A 9,137-nucleotide genomic window follows, 5' to 3' on the forward strand; every position below is an offset into this window, starting at 1 on the left:
ACATGGCTTGTCAAACACCTAACCTCGCATGTAAACTCATCTCCAAACCCCTTCTCCTGAGATTGTTAACCTTACTTCTTCTCTTTCTTTTCTTCACCACTTCGCGAACACTATCCTCCGTACTGATAATCTCATAGAAATATCCACTTTACCCAAGATGCTCAGTTGAGAATCTCTCCTTCCTCTTCTCACCCATACAACATCTATAGACGATCTGGATCTTTAACCAGATCTATCAGATCTCTCATTTCATCTCAAAGATCTTTGTCAAAAGAATATGTTCAGGCCTCCAGAATGGACCAATGCTCTCTCCAGAGTTCATCTGCTGAACAATATGTGACGTTAGAAATCCCTCCGCACCTCATCCCCAAATGGAGACAAGAAGGGTGTTCTCATCTTCACTTTGAGTCAGCACGACTTATCCTCGCCTACATGGGAGACGAGGTCTTCCATGCCAGAGTGTCTCTCCTGATACACGATTCTTGCAAGATGAGCATGCGGTTATAGGAACTCGCCTCACCACTTTGCATGTCGGGAGTGTGGTGTTGACATTCTTCCCAAACTATAATCTCTCGCTAAGAGATCCACATCTTAGCACCGCCTTAAAGTCCGTGTTCAACTCATCGGCGCGCCAGTGACCTCTTCGATGATGGCCACCTTACACCATCAAATTATCTACGATTGCAAGATCATGTCAGAGATCTTTCACACCATCCGTCTCCAATGATGCTCGCTTGTATTGGCCGACATCAAAACCACCCCAACAATTGTTCGATACCTAGGCAATCGCTTAGAAATGAGCTTGAACAGCCATTCCAAAGGATTGGTTAACCAATTACGAAAGGCTTCATTCAACCTCTCACCAATCCAGACATCGAGTCTTCTTTCAGAGAAACCCGATGGAACGGCATGCACTAACGCTTCAACCTCTCGCATTCTATGTGCTCTTTGCTTCGTATTCCGCACTCATGATGGTCCAGCCATTAGAAAAGGAGCAAGACTACTATCCCATTGGAGCAAGAATACTGCACGATCATTACATCTATCCTCGTAAAATAGATGGTCACCGCCTCGATCTCCTGTGTTCCGCAAAGCATGCGATGAAGATTGTGATTGTCAAGACAATTACTGGGAAAATGAATATGACCATCCTCTGTCTGATAAAAATTGGAGGAAGCTCACCAAACAAACAAGAAGAGCCTCTTGCAAGCCACAACAAGTTCTCAGCAGAGACTATCCAGATAGTAGCCCATGGATTGGTATCCATGAGGAAACCAAATGTAAGAAGCCTCTTCCTATCTATGAGCTTGCCCTTGAGATCATCGTAAAGGAAGGAAAGAAACTACCCTCTTAAACCAGCTTTCTTCTCCTCCTCCCGCACTTCCCTAGTACAACCTTGTATGATGTTCTCACCGCCTCCTATGAAGCGCATTTTCCTCCATTGGCACAACAGATCGACCAGCATCAAGATCTCCACTGCATCTTTCATTCACTCAACTAAGGTTGATAGTGAAGGTCAGATAACCCCGATCACTCAAGCTGAAGAAGTTTTAAACTGGCAAACTAAGAATGCTGCTGTCCAGAATAAGGCGCTACAACGTATTGATTCCAAGATTGACCAGGTCCTCACCAGACTCAAAGATGTTGATCAAAAGATTGACTCCTTCAACGCTTTTGCCCAAAACATGTATAAAGAGCTCCAAAGCGTAATTACCTTTTTGATAGAGATCCAAAGCTTTGATCCAAAGAACGGAGATTTGGTGTAGAATTCAATCAAAAGGAACAGAAATAAGAAGGTCAAGAAACAATTAGCCCAAGTTGAAGCAGACTTGCACAAGCCCACGTAAGCTCCCTCTTTCAAAATTTATTCAGCCCTTTCACCGCCCAAAAACTCCTAACCCTTTCCTTCCTACACTAACCTCGCTTATTCCCTTTTGGACCTTTTAACTATTCATATGAACCACCTCCAACTTATCACCCATCTCCTTTGTTCAAACCTACTCCAACACCGCTGTATGAGCAAAAGAGTCCATCTTCCTCGTAAGAATCCCATCCTTCAAAAAGGAAGATTGATAAAGGGAAGGACAAAATGTATCCTGATCCTCCTCCACAGCATATGGTGTCCATACCCTCTGAGCCAGAACCAGAAGAAGATTCTTCTGAAGACTCGTCTGATGATAGTGAGGATGGACGAATGGATATCACAACATCGCCATGGTCGATCCTCACCAACAACCTCCCAAACAGTCCTTCACCAACTACAGATTCTACCAATGGCACTACAGCCCTACAGGCCTCCTCAAGACCCCCATGTTGAAATTCCCGATGATGAACCAATTCTAGACTTTGGGCTACCAGCGCCCACAATGTGCCAGCCCGCCTGTGCCCATGGTTCACCTTGGATGATGTTCCCCCATCAAGATGGAGAGACCGTCTTGCAGAATTTAAAGCTTGGCTTGATGTCCAAATGCTCCGGGAAGGTTCCATGCTATACTCAGAGAATTCATCTCTCGAACTGTTGGCACATTACAAGACTGGTTTTCCTCCATTGGAGAATATCAGAAAGCTCAATTTTGCCACTGACTTCTTTACAAGCAATCAACGCCTTCTTTGCTGAATTTCTCGAGATGCATCCTTATACAAAGCAGCGCTTAAGACAAGAGTTCTTTGATATGCGCGCCGTTTCTTGAAAAGATCGACATTGAGAAACACTACCACGCATGACTCAACGTTATTATCCGCTTAATGGTTACAATGATGTCAACCTCCAGATACCTATATTGCCTCCCTACCGTAAGCATTGCAAACTAACTCCATAGAAGTATTGTCGCTACCGTAAGAGCGATGAATGCTATCACCATAGGAGAAATCCATCAAATGACTCGCTTGTCCGATAAAATGTGCGAACAACAAAAGCGTTTCAAAGATATCATTGACAATAAAGAAAGCTTTGAAGAATGTATGCTGAAGTCTCACCTTGCCATTAAATGCAAGGAAAAGAATTGTGAATGCAAGACAAAGAAGAAAGCACATTACAAGAAGCATCCTCTGGTTCAAACCCCTTTCAAGCAAAAAGAAAGGAAGAAGGTCACTGATACTTTCAAAGAAAAGAACGGGTACAAAGAAGTCTCAAAGGTGTTATATCCGTGGCAATCGAGGTCATTATGCCAAGAATCGCCAAGAAACCCTAACAAGGCAGCTAAGCTTATTACAACACATACAGCAGCTTCTCACATCTCCTCGAACATGATGATGTTGAATCCTCTTCCGAACAGATGAGCTCGATGAAGACACGCTTTGCCCTTGAGTAGACATCGATCGTAAGAAGATTACTCATTCACCTCGTAAGAATCCAGTTCAGACATCAAGCCCATTACCCGTCTTACCTGGCCCAACATATCCAATCCTCCCAATCCACCTATGGCCCAGACACTATTCCAATTCCTTTAGTCCCGATCCATATTCTTCCCAGTAAGTATGAACGGCCCATTAGTGTCATTGGCTTCCTGGATACCGAGGCTCACAAAAGCATGATGAACCCATCCATCTTACCTTCGTAATATCGGGTCCTCATGAAGAATACTTTAAGGTCGCAGATGGAAATGTTTTCAAACCGAGCCTTATCACTAAGCACCCACATGGAATCCAGTTCTTCCCCACTTGTATCCTTTGGACTAGGGTCATCGGGTCGGATCTTCCTGACAAGGATCTATTGATAGGCTTTGACTTGTATCAACAGGCGAAGCATTTAAAGATCCTCCCTACAGGATTGAGGTATAAAAGAAGCTTTCAGCCATTTACTTCTGTCCCAAGGTTATATTCTCTGGCTGATGCCTCACCGAAGTTCCAAGAACACAAGGAGTCGCTTTACGGTCCCGTCGATTCCCATGCACATTTTCATCATCGCCACCCCGTGGCGTAATCCGGATTTCTTTGTCGCCTTCCGCTCAAGCTTAATGAAGATATCAATCCGACAAAGGCATCACACCCGGGATGAACCCTGCGACTTGGCTCGCCCAAGAAGAGTGCAAAGCTCCTCCAAAGAAGGTCTCATAGAACCCACATCTTCTCAAAGGCCCGCTGTGCCTTTTATGTTGAAAAAGATCTCGAGCGATTAAGAGGAAAGAAACGGCTTGTCATTGACTACAAGCCCTCAACCACTTCCTTCAAGATGACAAATTCTCGTTACAAAGCCCGAGGCCTTATTCACTCAATCGCATAAAGCCCATATCTTCTCAAAGTTTGATCTCAAAGCTGGTTTTTGGCAATTGGGTATTAACCCTCCGATAGGCCCAAGATCGCTTCTCGCATTCCTACGGCCCAATATCAATGGGACCTCTTCCATTCGCCCAAGACGGCCCCATCGCTTCCAAAAGGCCATGACAAGGATATTTGAGCCCATACTACACAAAGGTTTTATCTACATAGACGATATCCTTCTCTTCTCCAAAGATGTTACGCCCATAGGACACTCCTCTCCACATTCCAACAATCGTGGATTCCTATGGAATTATGCTATCGTAAAAGAAGAGCTCATCGCCCAAATCGACATCGACTTCCTTGGAATGAAATTCAAGGATGGAAAATACCAACCGACCTCACATTGCGTAAGAATTCATCAAGTTTCACGATAAGGACTTGACAAGAAACAAATACAACAGCTTCCTTGGTATCATCAATTACATCAGAAGTTTATCCCGCATGTGGCCGCCACACTTGCCACCAGCCAAAGATGCTTAAAAGGATTCCCCACCATAGAGGGAAGAACAGACATGTGCAGTTAAAAAATTAAAAGAAGTGGCCTTAAACCCGCCACCACTAAAGATTCCCAGCATTGGATGCCGCATCCTTCAGACTGATGCTAGTGACACCCATCGGGTGCGATCCTCATCAAGAAATTAAGGAGAAAAGCATATCTCATGACATGCTAGTGGAGAGTTCCTAACCTCAAAACATTATCATTCATCTATAAAGAGATATTGGTCACAAAAATGGGATCAAGAGATTCGAATTTCATCCGATTGGCCACCACTTCATCGTGGTCATGGACACTCATCCTTCCCAAAGGTTCTAGACTTCAAAACAAGTCTCTTCCCGAACCACAATTATCGAGGCTTAAGGACTGGTTCGCCAAGTATAAATTCACACCCAAAGATATCAAAGGGAAGCACAACTTGGTTCCCGACCTTCTATCCGTGCCAAAAATCCTTCACCTAATCCAAGCCTCCTCTTCACTCCCTTGATCCTCATGGCATCATCCTCATCCTCTCCATACTCTAGCCCCAATGCACGCTTTCCTGGTTCCCACCTGCATGCTTTTCCTCGGATGTTCACCAAACCAAATTATCTCAAAATGGCTAAGTTCGCAAGGGATCATCTGTTTCACTACCGAGTGCAAGAAACACCCTAAGGGGATTACTCTCCTCGACTGCCTTTATCCTCGATAACCCTTTCTCACCTGCTTCAAAGATCCAACCCGCAAAGAACTCATCCTAGAAGAACTATGGCTCCTCCGGTGCATGGTTACACTCTATTCCACAGATCGAATTTCTCATGGCCTCAGACGCATGTTATGAACAATACTAACAGGACTCTCTGTCTGCATTTCTAGAATGGTTCAAGCCCATTTCAAAGATGGCGCTACACCAAGCGCATCATAGACACCCATGGAATAGAAGATGTGCCCATCGCTACTCAAACCAACATCGTGACCTTGTTCATCTTTCATGTGCCTTTCTCTAGAAGGCCCGATGGACTCCTCCGACCTGCACATCGAATACGAATGGAGGACCTACGAAGGATCAATTATTGACAAAGATGCCATGGGACCCTTGAGAAGACAACTAGCTGAGTATCTTTGTGAAATCAATAGTTACTTTTGTCTAGTGCCTCCCCATGTGAGTTGTACATCACTCGGCCCCATCCGTTCTCACCGATGAGCCTATTGACTGACCCATCCCATGTGGCAAGATTCTCGTGATCCAATGGACACAGAGTCACGAGATGCCATTCAGAGTGGACCCACCATCTCCTGCTCACCAACAAAGGGCCAAAAGACTTTTTGGAATCGACTGATGACTCGACTTTGACACCTCAACTGGCCCACCACTCCATGATAAAAGCAAAAGTTTGTCAATAATGTAATAATGTGTGTTTGTCTTTATTTATGTTGCTTTAAGAGTGCTTTCTAACCGTTGTTCAGTAATGTCAAGAGCCTCATCGCCAAGATAAGGAGTTGCTCTCTACACAAGTAACAAGACTTAGATTCCTTGTAATAATATCCTCCAAGTTCTCTTCCATGGCTTTCTAAACTCTTCTCCTTCTCTCCGAAAACCTTTGAATGTGTATCATACTCTTATAATCAGGGATACGTATGCTCTACACTTGCCTCGTTAAGAGGATCCTGTGTATCAGAAATATCTTTGTTTTGACATTAAGGTGCGACGGTCCCGTTATCACATGTATAATGAACAAAAGGGCACAGCCAGAGAGTACCTATGGAGAGGGAAGAGGCATAGCATGAGTTCATTATATGTGTGGTAAGGGCTCCCGGCTTATCTTGGTATCAGAGCGTCCTGTTAGTATTGTTCATAACATACTGATACAGGGCCATGAGGGGGAATTCCAGTCCTGTGGAATAGAGTGTAACCATGCACCAGAGGAGCCATAGTTCTTCTAGGATGAGTTCTCTGCCAGGTTGGATACTGAAACAGGTGAGGAAAGGGTTATCAGGGATAAAGATAATGAGGGGAGTAATCCCCTTAGGGTGTTTCTTGCACTCAGGTAGTGAAACAGATGATCCCTTGCGAACTTAGCCATTTTTGAGATAGGCTGGTTTGGTGAACATCCAGGGGGAAAACTGTCTGGAGTAGGAACCAGGAAACTGTGCATTGGAGCTGGAGTATGTGGAGAGGATGAGGATGATGCCATGAGGATCAAGGGGAGTGAAGAGGAGGCTTGGATTAGGTGAAGGATTTTTGGCCTGGATAGAAGGTCAGGAACCAAGTTGTGCTTCCCTTTGATATGCTGGACTGTGAATTTATACTTGGCAACCACCCTTAAGCCTCGTGAATTGTGGTTCAGGAAGAGACTTGTTTTTGAAGTCTAGAACCTTTGGGAAGGATGAGCTGTCCATGACCACAGTGAAGTGGTGGCCAATCAGATGAAATTCGAATCTCTTGATCCCATTTTTGACAGCCAATATCTCTTTATAGACTGAATGATAATGTTTTTGAGGTTCTGGGAACTCTCCACTAGCATGTCCGCAGATATGCTTTTCTCCTTGAATTTCTTCGATGAGGACTGCACCCCAGTGGGTGTCACTAGCATCAGTCTGAAGGATGCGGCATCCAATGCTGGGAATCTTTAGTGGTGGCGGGTTTAAGGCCACTTCTTTTAATTTTTTGACTGCACATGTCTGTTTCTTCCTCCATGGTGGGGATCCTTTAAGCATCTTTGATACCGCAAGTGTGGGCGGCCACATTTGGGATAAACTTCCTGATTTAATTGATGATACCAAGGAATCATGTATTTGTTTTATCACAAGTCCTTATCAGAAACTTGAATTCTTACGCAATGTGAGGTCCAGGTTGGTATTTTCCATCCTTGAATTTCATTCCAAGGAAGTCGATGTCAGTTTGGGCCAGTGAGCTCTTCTTTTCTGATAGCATAATTCCATAGGAATCCACCAGTTGTTGGAATGTGGAGAGGAGTGTCCTATGGGCCGTAACATCTTTGGAGAAGAGAAGGATATCGTCTATGTAGATAAGAGCACTGTGTAGTATGGGCTCAAATATCCTTGTCATGGCCTTTGAAAATCGATGGGGCCGTCTTAAGGCCGAATGGAAGGATCGCCCATTGATATTGGGCCAGAGGAATGCGTATGCGCCTTGGGCCTATCAGAGGGGTTAATACCCAATTGCCAAAAACCAGCTTTGAGATCAAACTTTGAGAAGATATGGGCTTCATGCAGTTGAGTGAATAAGGCCTCAGGCTTTGGTAACGGGAATTTGTCATCTTGAAGGAAGTGGTTGAGGGGCTTGTAGTCAATGACAAGCCGTTTCTTTCCTCTTAATCGCTCAGATCTTTTTTCAACATAAAAGGCCTGGCAGGCCCACTGAGAAGATGTGGGTTCTATGAGACCTTGCTGGAGGAGCTGTTTGCACTCTATTCCATAGGACTGGAATTCCCCCTCATGGCCCTGTATCAGTATGTTATGAACAATACTAACAGGACTCTCCTGTCCAGATTCCTAGAATGGTTCAAGCCCATTTCAAAGATGGCGCTACTGACCAAGCGCATCATAGACACCCATGGAATAGAAGACAGTGCCCATCGCTACTCACCTTCAACATCGTGACCTTGTTCATCTTTCACGTGCCTTTCTAGAAGGCCCGATGGACTCCTCCGACCTGCATCTGAATACGAATGGAGGACCTACGAAGGATCAATTATTGACAAAGATGCCATGGGACCCTTGAGAAGACAACTAGCTGAGTATCTTTGTAAAATCAATAGTTACTTTTGTCTAGTGCCTCCCCATGTGAGTTGTACATCACTCGGTCCCATCCGCTCTCACCGATGAGCCTATTGACTGGACCCATCCCATGTGGCAAGATTCTCGTGATCCAATGGACACAGAGTCACGAGATGCCATTCAGTGCGGACCCACCATCTCCTGCTCACCAACATGGCCAAAAGACTTTTTGGAATCGACTGATGACTCGACTTTGACACCTCAATCTGGCCCACCACTCCATGATAAAAGCAAAAGTTTGTCAATAATGTAATAATGTGTGTTTGTCTTTATTTATGTTGCTTTAAGAGTGTCAGAGCGCTTTCTAACCGCTGTCTGTAATGTCAAGAGCCTCTCGCCTATATAAGGAGTTGCTCTCTTCAGTTGGAACAAGACTTAGTTTCCTTTTAATAATATCCTCTGAAGTTCTCTTCCATGGCTTTCTAAACTCTTCTCCTTCTCTCCGAAAACCTTTGAATGTGTATCATACTCTTATAATCAGGGATACGTATGCTCTACACTTGCCTCGTTAAGAGGATCCTGTATCGTAAATATCTTTGTTTTGACATTAAGGTGCGACGGTCCCGTTATCACATGTATAATGAACAAAAGGGCACAGCCA

This window comes from Hevea brasiliensis, chromosome 17, assembly GCF_030052815.1.
Source record: "Hevea brasiliensis isolate MT/VB/25A 57/8 chromosome 17, ASM3005281v1, whole genome shotgun sequence".
Taxonomy (NCBI): Eukaryota; Viridiplantae; Streptophyta; class Magnoliopsida; order Malpighiales; family Euphorbiaceae; genus Hevea; species Hevea brasiliensis.